Genomic DNA, 15,850 nt, shown 5'->3' on the forward strand with positions numbered 1-15,850 from the left:
CAAATTAACAACTAACAAATATTGAGACACCTTGTATCAAAAAAATCTTGATAGACCAATTTTCAAATTAGTATATAATTTATTTTTTCCAACATCATTTTTATGTTGTTTTGTATCACCAATGAAATTCCTTATCATGCCCTGTGTCAACCCATAAGAGAATTAATTACAGCCAAGTCAAGAAAAAGTAAGTTGAAAAATTGCTTGCTAGTTGCTGCTGAGAAAGATTCAACCATATTTCCATTTCAGCCATACATAAGTTGATGTGGTTGACACAAATGTACATCGTATTATTGATAGATTCTCCCGTGTTTCTAATTTTCAAGATAAAAGAGGACACGTATTTATATCAGTTTAAATGAGATATTGTCATAAACTACATGCATATAAGAAAATCACAAAATGTAAATTAATTAGCTAACCATAGTCAAATTAAGTCCATAATTCTGACGACAAATTAAAAAAAAAAGAGCCAAAAACACAAACCAAATTATTAAGGTCATCACAAAAATTAAAATGGTAGCATGCCATATGCGAAGATTTGCTAATTTTCTTACTATGGAATTCCATTCTCGTTGACTACTACTTGAAGCCGCACCAGAGCGAGGTGAAGAATCCACACATTATCATCCCAATCTTGGATCATCTTCAATATGATAGGAACAAAAGATACTCTCGATCTCTCCCTTCTGATGCTCATACTCATCAACTTCTGCAAGCTGCTGCACATAAACCAACTGCGAGGCCCTTTTAATGGCATCTCCAATCTTCTTCTTGTCTAAGGGTGAAAGCTTTGAGCCAATCTCCTGATCACTTAGAAAATTCTGGAGTTTGCATATATATTTTTCCAAAGCGTTCTTTGCCTTAGCTTTCTTCTTGTACTTCTCATCATCAGCCTTGAATTGCTCAGCTTCTTGAACCATCCTTTCAATTTCTTCCTTCGATAGTCTTTCTCTATTAATTATTGTTATCCCATTCTTATTCCCAGTTCTGGTTTCCTCAGCTGAGACATTTAAGATGTCATTCTCATCTACGGAAAAGCAAACTTTCACTACAAAAAACTAGACTTTCAGCGACGACTTTCAGCGGCGACAAAAAAAGTCGTCGTTGAAAATATGACTTTCAATGTTGCCGCCAAAAGTCAGGCCTTTTAGCAGCGACAAAAATATCGTCGCCAAAAATGATAGTAACGGCGGCGACTTGTTATTGTCGCCGCTGTAGGTGCAGCTTTTAGTTTTTTTTTACATCCGCTGAAAGTTTTTTCACATTTTTTTACAGTTTTTTATTTTTTATAAAAGGTTTATATTATAATCTTTTATTTGTGTAATTAAATAACTTTGATAATTATTTTTTTTTATGTATTATTGTGTTAGAGAAAGACTAAAAGAAAGATAATGTGGTATTTGAGAGAGAAAGAGAGATGAAGAAAGTTTAGAATGTGTATAAAACACATATTATATATATCCAAATGTTTGAGAGATGGAATAGAAAAACATTGTGCATGGAAGAGCAATGAGATGGAGGCATACATGAGAAAGTATGCAAGTTTGAGTGATGGGGAAATTAGTGAAGGATAGAGTGTATGCAAGAGGTAGATGTAAATATAATTAGAAGAGAGATGGAGTGTGTGTGTGTGAGAGAGAGAGAGAGAGAGAAGGATATTATGATTGAAAGAGATGACATAATTAAATATATGAGAGAGATTATTGTAATTAGTATGAGCATACTTAATTGACATAATAATATTTAATGATGAACATATGTATGAGAGGATTGCGAAATAAAATTATTAAAGGAGATAATATAATTAATTAAAATATGTGTGAGAGATATAATTAATAAAATCATGTATATAGTTAATTAAATATTATTATTTATATTTTTTATTTAAAATGTGATTAATTAAATTTTATAAAACATATACGATTCATATTATATATATTTTCTGTTGACCGAACAGTTACAATCAAATTCATTAGCTTGGCTGGCCATGTCTGTTTGTTTTAAACTTTTAATATAGAGGTCCCGTGTTGGAATCTGACAAATGCTTATTTTTCACACATTCATTGTGGCTTAAAAAGGGTTAAAGAATAACCAACTTGTTATTTGGCTGGTTCGAACAGGAGACCTGGTAAAAGTTAACACCCCCCATTGCCAGTCAACCCACGTGCGCTATTGGTAACATCAGTGAATTGTTTTTAAATGTAAACTTTCTTATTTTGAAACCCAAAACAACTTGTTTAACTCGCCTCATGTTCTGAAAATTTCACTTTTCCCTCTCACCAGCGCCGCGCAGATACAAAGCTTTGAGCGTCTGACTTCCAGCGTCCATCTTCGGGTGTGTTTGGGTGACACCCAAACCATGGTTTGGGGAATAATCTACCCAAACACCCCCTCCAAAAACCAAAACCATGGTTTTGGAAAAAGCAAAATTTTTTTGCTTTTGGAGAAAAAAGGAGAGTGTGAGGGCCTATATGATATGTATCTTGTTATTTTTTTTATAAACATATTTTTTTATAAATATATTTAATCTTATATTTTATAAATATATATACACATTAATTATTTATTAATTATATTATCTTATGTATTATTAATTATGTTGGTAAAAAACATATTATTAACAATTTTATTCCTTCAAATTAAAATATATCATAAAATCTATTTTTTCTGTAATTATCATATTAACTTATGTCTTTTTTTTGGTAATTTGTATATATAAAAAGTGCTTCTGATAACAACTATCCAAACACTCTCACTTCTTAGAATCACTTTTTTACAAAATCTATTCTTCACAGAATCTATTTTCCCCAGAATCTATTCTCCAGAATCACTTTTTCAAACCACGGTTTGGTTTCATCCAAACACACCCGAATTCGTGTTTAGTCCATCACTTCCAGCTTCCTTTCTTGCCGTCATCCATGTATGTGCGCCGATCTTCTTCTTCGCTTGAAGTCTTGTGATGCTGTACTTTTTTCCCTTTCCTGTTCTGCATTTTGAGATCTATTTTTTCCTCTGGTTTGCTGTGATTGTTGTGTGTTTTTTTTCTTTTTGAAATCCCCTTCTAGATTTAATGGCTGTCGTGTGTATGTGTTGTTTACTGAAAGAAGAAAATATTTTCTAACTGGATTCAAAACTACAATACAAAAAGAACCCTGCTATTGGTAACTATATCTCACACTGTGCAAACGGAAGCCTACGTGTAGTCAGAAGGATGAGACTCTTATGCGCAGACCATTTGGTGCTTCCACTCTGGAAAATTTCATGGTTTGCTGTCTTTTACTCAATCATTTTTGAATTTGTGTCAGACACTTGTGAAAAGTGGCTTTCAGGCACTATCTTGTGTTTTAGGTGCAAAATGAGAATTGGAGATGGTTTGATTTCCGCGTTTGGACTCCCTGGTACGAGCAAGAAAAATCTATTGATCATTAATTTACTGAGTAAAGCTAGGAGGCAAAATACAGAATTGCTGAACAGTTGTTAATATTTGTTTTATCTGAAGCCTAAGGGCGTCCTAAATTACATTTTTCAGATTTAAACACATATGTTACTGTTTGTAATTCCAAGGTTAATTCATATTTGATTCTCCATCATGCAGAAAAGAACAAGGGAAGGAATATGGAGGGTCTTCTCTTTGAAAAAGTTGCTCTCTGCAACAAATAACTTTAACTGTGGTAACAAGCTTGAAGAAGCATAATTTGGCAGGGTCTACTGGGGCCAGCTTCGGGATGGGTCACAAGTGAGATGATAACTTTCTCTTCTGTTTGTTTTTGTTGCATGATTTTGCTTGTGTTTACGGATGGCTTAGTGTGTAAGCTAACTCACTGGACTATGTGCATGTTTGAAATAACGTTAAGAAGCCTTCTAAGTTAGTTGGAACTAAAAAAAGCTACTTGGCTGCAATATATATCGATTATGCACTTCAGATTGAGTCAAGATTACTTCTCATCTAGATCAATGATAAGATTACCTTGTTGTTTTGCCTTAACTTATGAAGATCCATGTAGTAAATGCATTAAAAAACTTGCTCTGAGTTGAAGAGGCCTGTTAACATTTGTGGCTCGATGTTGAAGCATCTTTTGCAAATTTTCATATATCTTCGTTGATTGAAATTCTGAGGGTGAAATTTTTGTATGGGCCAAGATTGTGGCCATATGGTAAAAGGTACTCTTTCACATATGAATATATACATTAAATTTTCTTATCGTGATTTGGAGGTGAACCTAAAATAGTTCATTGTTTTGTAAATCCATGTACATCTACAGATTGCAGTTAAGAGATTGAAAGTTTGGGGCAACAAGTAATTTTCTGTTGAAGTTGAAATATTGGCAAGAATACAACACAAGAATATTGTTGGCCTAAGAGGATATTGTGCTGAGGGCCAAGAAAGGGTAATTGTATTTGACTATATGCCAAATTGGAGCCTCTTCTCTCATCTTCATGTACAGCACCCTGAAGAATGCCTTCTTGATTGGAACAGAAGGATGAACATCGCAACTGGGTTATCTGAGGGCATCGCGTACTTTTTAGCCTTGATTTCCTTCATCTGAAAAACACAGATAATATCATAGATATTGAATCACACAACAACATATATAAGTACATTAAGTTTTACATCATGTTTAGCTAACCCCTTTGTGACCGTTTGTTTTCTTTCAGATATCTTCACCACCAAGCAACACCATGAGTAATCCATAGAGGTATCAAAGCAAGCAATGTGCTACTGGATGCAGATTCTAAGGCTCGGATTTCAGGATTTGAATTTGCTAAGTTGATTGGGGAAACCCATAAGAGTATCAAAATTAAGGGAATCGTCATGGATCTCATGCTAGAATATGCTTGTTTGGACGTCTACGACTTTGGAATTCTCTTGCTGGAACTTGCTAGCAGCAAGAGACCAATTAAAAAACCAAGTGCCATATCAGTATCTGAATGGGCACTTCCCTTGGCTTGTGATGAAAAATTTGGTGAGCTTGCAGATTCAAAACCAAAGGGAAAATTTGTGAAGGATGGAGCAATTGATGGAACAGAGAATACAAGCTCAGTTCCTTGCTTTCATGCAAAAGACGCAATTAAATGCTCTTGCAAATACTCCTACTTCTAGCATTCCTAGTATTGGTCCCTCTACGTAATTTTTCTTTTACATTATATAATGTATCTTTTAATTGAACAATTTTTTTTGTTAAAGACATAAAAACACTTTGATGGTTATAAATCTTATTATTTAATATATTATATTTGTTAGTTAATTACTTTATTTTTATTAAACCTTATGATAATATTTATCAGGAATATAAATAAAATTTTTTGTATAATTAATATATTATAAAAATAATTAAACCTTCAGTGGTGACATCTGTCATCACAAAAAAAGGTAATCAGTGGCGTCGTCATTGATGCCACTGAAAATATAATTAGCGGCGACTAATGTCGCCGCTGATTCTTATGTTTCAGTGGCGACATTTGTTGGTAGTAAGCTCATCACCTTTCAGCGGCGACTTTTTAGTCACCGTTGAAAATAGACTTTCAGCGACGATTTTTTTATGTCCCCGTTGATAAGTTTCAACCACGGCCGCTACAGCAACGATCTAGTGGTGACAAAATGTCGTCGCTGAAACATTTCAGCGTGACTTTTAGACTTTCAACAGTGACATTTGTTACCGTTGAAAGTCAAATTTTTTGTAGTGTTTGATGTTGGGAGTACCCTTTGGTTCTGGGGGAACATTCAGCACAAACTCACCAAGAAGGTTGTTATCCTCAACCCTTATTCTCTCACCCTCAAAAAGTTGAATACCTGCATTTATTTGGTTGTCACAGAAAGTAGTTAATCCATATAATGACTTCGTTGTGGGGATTATAGTGTTCCTTGAGATTACTACTTTCATCAAACCATCATTTACCTTAAGCCCTAAGGACAATAGAGTTACACCCCTCAAGACAATACCAGTTAAATTTTCAATGCCTTGACCATTTGATAATATAGCAGCTTGAATAGCAGCACCATAAGCTACAGCTTCATCTGGGTTTACGCTCCTACATAAATTCTTCCCATTGAAAAATTCCTGTAATAGTTCTTGGACTTTAGGAATTCTTGTAGATCCACCAACAAGTACAACCTCATCAACACTGCTCTTGTCCATCTTAGCATCCATAAGACACTTCTCCACAATTCCCAAACACTTAGCAAAGAGGTCTTTGTTCAATTCCTCAAACTTGACACGAGTGACTGTTGAGGAAAAGTCAATGCCCTCATATAAGGCATCAATTTCAATGGTTGTCTCAAAAACTGATGAGAGTGTTTCTTTTTGCCTTCTCGCATGTGGTTCTCAACCTCCTAAGGGCCTTTGGACTCCCACTAATGTACATCTTATGTTTCCTCGCAAACTCTTCTACAAAGAAGTTCACCATTCTGTTGTCAAAGTCCTCCCCTCCAAGGTGTGTGTCGCCATCAACTGCTCTAACTTTGAAGTTGCCCTTGTTAATTGTGACAAGAGAAACATCAAAGGTACCACCACCAAGATCAAAGACAAATATGTTCCTGTCCTTGTCCTGGTCGTAGTTATTTTGCTTGTTAAGACCATATGCAATTGCTGCAGCGGTAGGCTCATTAATTATTCGTATTACATTAAGGCCAGCAATTGTGCCTGCACCTTTGGTTGCTTGACGTTGAGCGTCATTGAAATATGCAGGTACAGTAACAACGGCATTCTCAACGGTTGAACCGAGATATGACTCCGCAATATCACGCATCTTTGCTAGTATCATGGATGAGATTTCTTCCGGTAAAAATTGCTTTTCCTGTGATTTAAAATTTACAACAAATCTGGGCTTGTCATCGGCACCACCAATAACCTTAAAAGGCCAGATATTCATATCATTCTGAACATGGGAATCACTAAATCTCCTACCAATCAACCTCTTTGCATCTGCGGATTATCATTGATTTGTAAGTGAAAATAAATAATGAGTTAAAGGAAATATACAGTACAACATCCATCCTCCAAATAAAAAGAAGAAGATTATAAAACATAGTTGAACTAGAGGTGAATTTAAATTTAATAGTGAATGAATGGAGTAAACGACGACCAATCCTAACTATATATACCGTTGCAGACTTTTTTTTTAATTCGAGAACTCATTCTTATTTTCTAGGGCCTCAATTGAAAATCATAAGACTCGTATTCGTATAGCCTTTGATATTGTAAAAAAATATGAGGAAAAAAAGGGGTAAAACAATCGGACTCTGAAAATTTATGAAAAAACATTATCAGAGAAGTTTTTTTTTTTTTTTAACTCACATTTTGGGCTACTACATATATTCTCTTACCCAAGTTCAATTCAGAGGCATAGTTGATTGAAACAGGAAAAAAGGGGGGGGGGGGGAAAACAGAGAGAAAGAGACAGACAACCACCAAAGAAAGTATTAGTAGGGTTAAGTGCAGCCTGGTTCTTGGCAGCATCACCAATCATCCTTTGAGTATCAGTGAAGGCAACACAAGACGGTGTTATTCTGTTCCCTTGATCGTTCACTATAATCTCTGCTCGCTCATGTTGCCATACTGCAACGCATGAGTATGTTGTTCCAAGATCAATTCCGATGGCTAGCTTCTGCCGCGATGTATCGCCCATCTTCTTCCTCTTTGAAGTCTGATCAAAGGACTCTTTTGAGTCTAAATCGGAGAAAGGCTTCTTGGACATTTGTTGCAAGTTGTAAGAGGCTAGTCATCTATTCCAAGTACAAAGTAACAGACATTAAATGGAAACGGGAAGTGGCAATCAAAGCGGCAGAAATCAAGAGATTATGGCATTAAATATACATATAATTAAATGACGGTTGTGAAGCATATTTTCAATCAAATCAAGTCATCAAATATATAATTAGAAGATAATTAGAATATTTGATTATTATTGTTTTTCTTTGGGGCAAACGAAGATTGCCAACTAGATCCGGTGAAGTTTATTGCTAATATATAGTTTCAATTCTCAAAATTTAGGCTTAATTAATTGCTCCTATAAAACTTGCGTGCTCCTATAAAGTAAATACAATTTAGTAAAAAGAAAAAAAATGAGTGTGTGGTTGACATGGCTTTTTGTGGACACCCTATTTTACTTGGATTCACAAATAAATAATAAGCCAAATAAATAAAAAAATGGTATTGGAAAAATTCCCCTAATTCTTTCTTGAAGGTTAAGTTCGAAAAACCCATTTACAATAAATAATTAAAAATAAAAAAATAAAATTAATCTAAATTCTAATGAGATTAAATGTTGATTAAACTCCTGATTAAGAAAATATGGTTTTGAGTCTTTAGTAAAAAAATCTCATTAATACTGATTAGCCTCTAGATTAGGAAATGTGGTGTGAAGTCATTAAAACAATTTTAAAAAAATGAAAAATAAAAAAAAATCTCTTGGCCCCCAAATTAGAAATGTGATTTTTATTCATAACAGAGAAAAAAATAAAAATAAAAATAAAAATAATTCTCTCATTTATGATGATTGGGTCTCAAGTTAGGAAATGCCATCAAGAAAAAAATAAAAAACAATTAAAAAGAAATTTTAAAAAGGGCCATTAATGAGGCAAAACTAGGTGAGGCCTATGAGAAGATGAAGAGGCAAAGGCACACAAAAAGAATTTGTGGGGATGGAAGATATTTGGAAGAAAAACGAATCAACTGAGAGAGGTAGAGAGATAATTCTATTTCTTCACTCCATCTCATCGCTTGGAAATAGTAATATCTATGGGGATAGTTCACCTTAACCTAAGAGACAAAATCCTACAGAGCAGACCATCCACGTGAGATACAAAAATATCGGAACAACTATTTTTTTTTATTTTACACCATATTTTCTTGCCATCCGATTTTACACTATATTAACTCATAACAAAACATATCAATCAGATATTATATTATATTTTCATTATATATTGTACACTCAACAAATAAAATTTTTTTAAGAAAAATAAAAAAAATCCTCCTATTTCATTGTATTGTATATTTTCAACAAAAAAAAAGAGGAAATTTTTCACTCATTTTATTTGAGCACCACTGCACCATTATCTCACACATCATAATCTAATGATTTAAAAAATAAATGAAAGAGAGAAGAACAATATCTAAATAGATATTTAGCTAAAGTATATATTTGGTCATTTAATTTTGTATAAGGTTCCAATTTAGTCCCTTAACTTTAAAAACATACATTTAGTCCTTTAATCCTAAAATCATTAGGTTTTAATAATGATTTTTTGTAACAATCATAGATGTTTTGAAAATCAAACTTAACATATTAGCATTTGAGAATATTTTATCAACATTTAATATCTTAATGTCATCATTTTTTAAAAAAATTTTAGGGTTGAAGGACTAAAAGTATACTTTTTAAAGTTAAGGGACCAAATTAAAACCTTGTATAAAATTAAAGGATTGTATACTTTAGTTTAGGTATTTCTATGACTTCATTCTATATTACTCCTCCGGTCCTTAGTATAAGATCCAATTTGACTTTTTATTTGGTCCTAATTATAAGACCCAATCCATTTTGTTTCTTATATTTATGCATTTTTTTCCAAGATAATCCTTCTAATAATGATAGTTTTAGCCAATATACTTAATTAGCAAGGATATTTTAGGAATGACAACACTTATTTATTATAAATAACCAACTTAACTTACTTCCTTAATCTCCTCAAATAAGTCAATTGGGTCTTATAATTAGGACCGGAGGAGTAATTCATAAAAAATATCAGAGTATGTAAATTTCCTTTTTTTGTGTTCTAGTATAGATTAAAATTAGTAAAATATCTATCTCGATATTGTTTATTTATTTACTGATTAAATTATTTATTTTTTATATTTTTCAATAGATTTTATTTCCCCGTCTCCTAAAAAAATTATTTATTATAAAAAATATATAATTTCTCTTATATAAGATTTCTGTTGACTCTTCTTTCTTTTTTTTTAATAATTTTTCCCCTACTCTCGGCTTTTCACCTTAATAGTTCAGAATTTGGCTAACTATGGTTCCCAGCTCCACTCTTTTTTGGGCTTCATTTAAATTTTTTTTAAATTATACTCTTCTGATCCTTAATATAGGATCTAATTGTTAAGTTAATTTTAATCCTAAATATAATATCTATTTATCATATTTATCAATTTTTTCTAAATTATCTCTATGGATACTCCCTCAACCATAATCAAGTAAGTGAGGAAGGGGGGATATTAAGAAAAATAATTATGGTGTTTTAAAAAAATATGTCATATTTTTTTATAACTACCTAACTTACTTAATTTTCTTAATCTAATCAAATTAGTTAAATATACCTTATATTAAGGATTGAAGGAGTATTTTCCGTATGTTCTCGTGTAAGACATGATACAGAAAGCACATGACTTAATACTATTTAATATAAAAGTGAATGAAAAGTGAAAACTTGCCGATCTGTTTTCCTTTATTGCTTTATTGGTGATACGAGGAGTCATTATTTATTGCTTTTTCATTCCTGGAAACTACTTGTGATCGATTCTTGCTTTCTTTGAAACTAAACTTAAATTGATGGTGGAATATTATTAACATTAATATTAATAATCCATTTATTCTCTGCACTATCACCTCAAAATTGAGGAAAAACACCAAAGGAATATAAGCTTGGGGAGGGATTTTTTTTTGTTTTGTTGTTTAATTAGATTAACAAAAAAATTATCTACTCCATCCGACTAGTTCCGGGTTCGAGTCCCGGGCAACCCATTATACTTAATATATCCAAGTCATATGTATGAAGTCATACGGTGCTCATAGTTCTAAATAATCCGTATCTTTTCTTGGTTTGGGTGCCTTCATTGAAAGATGAAAGTACCTAAGTTTTTGGAAGAATTACAATGAGGTCCCAAATAAGGAAAACAATTAAAAAACAAGTATCAGAGGTTGTCATTCTCGCTATAGGACTTGTTATTATAGGCTGTTGAGGTTATTATTGGGACCTTTCGGTAATTATTTCTCCTCTATGGGATTTGGTTGTAATTCCCCCCAAGTTTTTTGCTCACAAGGGAGTATTTGAACCAAAAAATATGTAGTGTCCACCCATAAAATAAAAGAAGGATGAATAAGCAGAGAGGTGGATACATGGTTAGGATTGGTAATATGGACCAACCCATGACCCGTGGGTTGGCTCATGACGGGTTAAACCCATATGAGTTAGGTTGAAGCAACCCGTTTGAAGGCGGGTTGGCTTTTAGCCAAACCTAACCCAAGGTGGGTTAGTGGGTTGGCCTGCCAACACTTTTTTTTTTGTGAATTTTTTTTAACTTTTAAATATTTTTTCTTATATAATATCCAGAAATAGTAATAAAATTTTTGTTTTTCCTTGAAATATTTGATTAAAAGCACCAAATAAATTATATAGGTATTTTTTTATTTTTTAGATAGGATATAATATATAATAATATAATTATAATAATTAAAAATTTTGAAAAAAAATAAATGCAGGTTAGTTCACGGGTTGGTAGGTTAACCCACGACGGGTTGCGGGCCTAGCGGGGCGAGTTTAAAAAGCTTGTTTAGTGGCGGGTTGGCTTTTAACCAACCCTAACCTGTCATTTTTGGTGGGTTGATGGGTTGGACCCGCATGTTCAAACCATATTACTAGCTCTATGCATGGTAGGAGTATTACAAATCCTTCAATGCTTTATATATTAAATATATAATAAATGACTAAATTTTTTAAGGTTTATTTGTAAAAACAATAAATTGAGAAAGTATACATTTATATCTTCCCAATTCCACCACATGAACATGAAAGACTGATGACTTTATAATTTAAACGTTCTATTCCACAAAGCACTTCAAGGTTTATGTGGCTCCCGAAGGTGACTTTTCATCTCTGAATAATAAATAAATTAAAGTTTATTAAAAACTGCAGATATAACAAGATCTATCAAAAAAGCCGAATCTGTTTTTGAAAAAATAGGAAAGATAGAAATTTTTTTGAAATAACGACAATATATATTTAAATTAAAATAATCATTAAATTCAAATATTTACATATTACAATATATATTTAAATTAAAATAATCATTAAATTGTAATATTTACATATCACCAGTCTTTTTATGCAAATCTCAACAATCTCTTCATTTAAATTTAGAAATTCAAATTAAGAAGAAGGCTATCTAAACTCATCTTCTCTCTGAATTTACTTTACATTGAAATCTCTCAACAATTTCTCTACTTTAATTCAAATAAAGAGGGAATCCAAAGTAAATAATCTCAAAAGTCTCTATCATCGAGATCAATGTTTGATTGTAATTCACTACAAGTAGGCTCTTGACAAAAATATCAAGGTTTTCATCTTCATCAACCATGTAAAATGACTTATTTACTCATAGACTTTCAGATGCTAGTATTAAACAAAATAATTATCAAGACTATACACTACAGATCGTAAACCTGAAGAAAATTTGTTACATGTCAGAAAAAAGCTACGAGCCGACTCAATGACTTGACAACATAGAAACAACGCGTAGTGATAAAGAAACGCAAGGACAGAAAAAACTCCAACAATCTACGGAGAGGCCTAATGTGTTGCAGATGGTCAAGCCACCACGATTCCGAGCTCTTATTGGCAGGAACACCAATAACGTCGTCACAATAATGGATCCATTTAGACCAATCATCCCAATCCTCCACTATATGCTGCCACTATAAAAGCCCGAAGAATTGAAAAGGAAAGGAGCAAAGAACCAAGAACACTACATGAATTGATCATTAATATGAGAGCTAGTTGACTAATTTGAGTAAATTAAGAAAATTAATTAAGTTAATTATTTGTAATAAATATGTATTGTCTTTCCCAAAATATTTTTGCTAATTTAAGTATATTAGTTAGAACTTAAAACATTTAATATGTACAATTATTACAAGGACTGTCTTAAAAAAAACATAAATAAATATGAGAGACAAAATATATTAGGGTCACTAAATTAAAGGGAAAATTACACTCAGGTCCCACAGAGCACAATTAATATAAAAAAGGTCCCTCGAAATCCCGAAATGATTCTGAAGTCCCTAGGGACCTGTGTGTAAGTAATTCTAATTGTGAAATTACCTACTTACTCCTGTTAATTTTATTGCAGCAATTCGTTTACAATCTCAACAGTGGCTGTTAACAACCCGAGAAGACGTGATTGACAACCTCGGCGGTGCTCATGACAACTCACTCTGTGGAATGCCAGGGGCGTTGTTGAGGTTGTTAACCACCTCTTCTCAGGTTGTTAACAGCCACTGTTGAGGTTGTAAATAGGTTCTAATTTTATTGCAGCAATTTGTTTACAATCTCAATAGTGGCTGTTAACAACCCGAGAAGACGTGATTGACAACCTCGGCAGTGCTCATGACAACTCACTCTGTGGAATGCCAGGGGTGTTGTTGAGGTTGTTAACCACCTCTTCTCAGGTTGTTAACAGCCACTGTTGAGGTTGTAAATAGGTTCAAATTAACAGGAGTAACTATGTAATTTCACAATTAGAATTAATTACACACAGGTCCCTGGGGACTTCAGAATCATTTCGCGATTTCGAGGGACCTTTTTGATATTAATTGTGCTCTGTGGGACCTGAGTGTAATTTTCCCTAAATTAAAAGACAAACTAACTCTAAAGATTGGAGGTAGTAAGAACCTAAGAAACAATAGGGGGAAAAAAACAATAACACAAAAGGAAAAACCCCATATTTATAGGAACATCGAACCAATGAAAAAATCCACTCTTCCAATACAAAGGGAAGCAAAGACGCCCAAAGTAAATGCAAACACAACACTCAAAAGTCAAATCAGATGCATGCATTAAGAATCAAATGACATGGACAAGCCATCCAAAACCAAAAAAACATGATGACATCAACAACAACAGACCAATGCGCAAAAGATTACACCACCCAGGTGAGGAACTCCATGTGGACCAATCACCAAAGCCCTACAACGTTTATAGAATTTTCTTGATTTCTTGATGATTATTGATTGATTGTTCTTGTGTTTTAAAGAAAATTTTACACAAGTTTTACGTGATGAGCATAAGCCTAAAAGAAGTGCTCAATCCCAAAAGACTAGCCTATTAAGAGGGAGAGCCCTATTAAACTTATAAACCTTACAACACTTGTGAGATTTCTCAATGTGGGACTCCTAACAAAGCACCCCCCTCAAGAGCCGACGTCACCGGCAGCTTCATTCTATGACACTTCACTCAGTTTTCTTACCGGTCAAAACCCTTGTAGGTAGCCCTCTCTAATTGGATGACTCTCAATGAAAGCATCAATGTGATGATCATAAGCCCAAAGGAAAAGTTCAATCCTAAAAAACTAGCCTATTAGGAGGGACAACTCCTTGAACTTATAAACCCCATAACACTTGTGAGATTTTTCAATGTGGGATTCATAACATAGCACCCCCTGAGAGCCCACGTTGCCGGCGGATCCACTCTATGGTACTTCAATTGGTCTTCTTACTGATTAAAACCCTCCACAAGTAGCCATTTCCAGTTGGTTAACTCTCAATGAAAGCACCAACATGGTGAGCATAAGCCCAAAGGGAGAGTCCAATCTTAAAATATTAGCCTATTAGGAAGAAGAGCCCCTAGAACTTATAAACCCCATAATACTTATGAGATTTCCCAATGTAGGACTCATAACAGAGCATCCCTCTCTAGAGCTAAGGTCCTAAGAACCCTTTGCAGCTAGCCTTCTCTGGTTGGCTGACTCTTAATGAAAATAGCAATATGATAAGCATAAGCCCAAAGGGAGAGCCCAATCCTAAAAGACTAGCCTCATAGGAGGGAGAGTCCCTTGAACTTATAAATCCCATAATATTTGTGAGATTTCCCAATGTGAGACTCATGACAGGGCATTCCCCTTGAGAGTTGAGGTACTCGGAGGCTCCATTCTATGGCACTTTACTCAGTCTTCTTATAGATCAGAACCCTTCGCAAGTAGCTCTCTCCAGTTGGCCGACTCTTAATCACTAATGTAATAAGCATAAGCCCAAAGGGAAAGCCCAATTCCAAAAGACTAGTCTATTGGGAGGAAGAGCCCCTTGAACTTATAAACCCCATAACCTTTAGAAGATTTTCCAATACGGGACTCATAACAGAACACCCCCACAAGAGCTAATGTCCCCAGTGACTCCACTCTACGGTACTTCACTCGATGTTTTTATCGATCGGAAACCTCTGCAAGTAGCCCTTTCTAGTTAGTTGACTCTTAATGAAAACACTAAAATGTTATGATCCAATAATTCAAAAATAATGCAAAATGTTAGTAACAAATAATGGCCTGAAAATATGGTTGTATTATTTACACACACACACACACACACACACATATATCAAAACATCAACAATCACTGGCTCATATATATCTAGATAAGCTCACAATAACCACAAGCATAGAAAGATAACTAAAGTGTCAGAAAATGTAGAGAAGGGCAATAACAGAAGGGTAATATCAGAGAGGAAGAGAAACCCAGAGAGAGGGTCTAGAGAGAATTATAATGTCTTGAGTTTTATTTTGGGTTTTGGTAGCCCTTTTTAGTTGATTTTGAGGATAATTGGTGTTTAAGCTTGAATCTTGGTGTCTAGTTTGGGATCAAAATGAGTTGGAGGAGCAGGTAGGATTTGTTCACAACAATGAAGTGAACTGGGGAGTATTGGGAGAGCTTCCTTTCAAGAATAGGGTTTCATCGCGGCGAAGTTAAGGGGGATGCTGTGACGAAAGTTGTCCAAGTGGGTAAGGGTTCCTCTCAGGAAAAAGTTATCGTCATGACGAAATGGGTTTTGGCCACGACGAACTTAGGTTTCTGGGTT

General features: G+C 33.9%; 1 pseudogene; it reads right to left on the reverse strand.

Moving 5' to 3' along the window:
• Window positions 1-556: 556 nt before the first annotated feature.
• On the reverse strand, window positions 557-7,629 carry LOC114743907 (heat shock 70 kDa protein 18-like; annotated as a pseudogene).
• Between the last annotated feature and the right edge of the window lie 8,221 nt (window positions 7,630-15,850).

The sequence above is a fragment of the Neltuma alba genome, unplaced genomic scaffold, assembly GCF_004799145.2.
Source record: "Neltuma alba isolate B1F8T4 unplaced genomic scaffold, ASM479914v2 tig00004174_pilon, whole genome shotgun sequence".
In the NCBI taxonomy this organism is placed as follows: domain Eukaryota; kingdom Viridiplantae; phylum Streptophyta; class Magnoliopsida; order Fabales; family Fabaceae; genus Neltuma; species Neltuma alba.